We start from the raw sequence: 1,256 nt of genomic DNA, 5'->3' as shown, positions 1-1,256 counted from the left end.
GTCGGCACAAGGAGCAGCATCCAGAGGAGCATCTGTTACACTTAGAAACTTAGACTATTGAGAGCAACACAACCCCCCTCTCCAAGCCCCTCTCCCGTCTGCTTTATGCTACCCCACCCCGACTAAAAACACGACAAAACGCACACTTTATTCCTATAAAAAGGGGAATTTAAGATGTATTTTTTAAGAGAGTTGGATCTAGTTCAGCAAATTAATTTTTTTGCTCAAATTGTGGTAAAACCCACAGGCTCAAACTCAAATGAGACACCTTTTTTTCTCTAAATGCAGAATTCATCCTCCCAAATAAAAATTTGACTGGTAATAAGTTGTTTTTGACTCCTATAATTATGCTAGAAATGAAACTATTATATATTTGCGTATCTCATTCTGCATAACTCCATCCCATAACGCCTCGAACGAAAGCGACGCGGTTTAGTAAAGTATAGCCTAATTGATTAGTCGATCTCCATCAAATACTCAGTCACTTTTAATGAACTTTCACAAGACATGAAGAACCAGAGTGGGACAACAACAACAGCAACAACAACAACAGACGCGCGTGCACGTGTGGAGTTATTCCCCCACCTATCCAAGTGGCTCGTGGGCTCCATCCCGGTCCCTGCATGTCATCGCCTGCCTCCCCTCCACTGTCACTCCTCCGGTTACCGACCGAGGCCCCGTCCGCCCTCCCGCGGCCCCCCCGGTGCTGCACACCTCCAAGCCCCGCGATCAGCTCACCTGCTCCGGCCCTCCTCTCCTCCGTCATGCCGTCGCCGCCGCCGTCTCTCCTCCGAGCAGCTCCCCCTCAGCCCCGGCTCTCTTTAATGACTTTCCCGGTGGCTGCAGCCCTTCTTTTATTTATCCTAAATGTATGAAAATGTATGCAAATTTAAATCAAGCTTAACCTGCGGAGCCCGAGCAATATATTTAATGGAATTTCAAACCAATAAGGAGACTGGGACGCAGTCCTCTCTAATGGCAAATATGATTACGTAGCCAAGTTATTTATCAGATATGCAGATATATCTTTTGAGAGGACATGATGGGATTCTTAAAGAGTGGGAGTGGGAGAGCTGGAGGACACATTTATTTCTTTGAGAAAATGAGGGTGGGAGGAGAACAAGTTTAGGTTGTAAACATGTTCCGCGCGTGCACGCTTCCAGGAGCATAAAGTGGGATTATTTTCAGTCCGTTATAGTTTTAGTTAATTTATTAATATCGTATTTAAAATACTACATTTGCATGTAGAGGCCCAG

Source organism: Pseudoliparis swirei, chromosome 19, assembly GCF_029220125.1.
Source record: "Pseudoliparis swirei isolate HS2019 ecotype Mariana Trench chromosome 19, NWPU_hadal_v1, whole genome shotgun sequence".
Classification (NCBI taxonomy): Eukaryota; Metazoa; Chordata; class Actinopteri; order Perciformes; family Liparidae; genus Pseudoliparis; species Pseudoliparis swirei.
The sequence above is the reverse complement of the archived record's forward strand: the minus strand, read 5'-3'. Positions refer to the sequence as shown.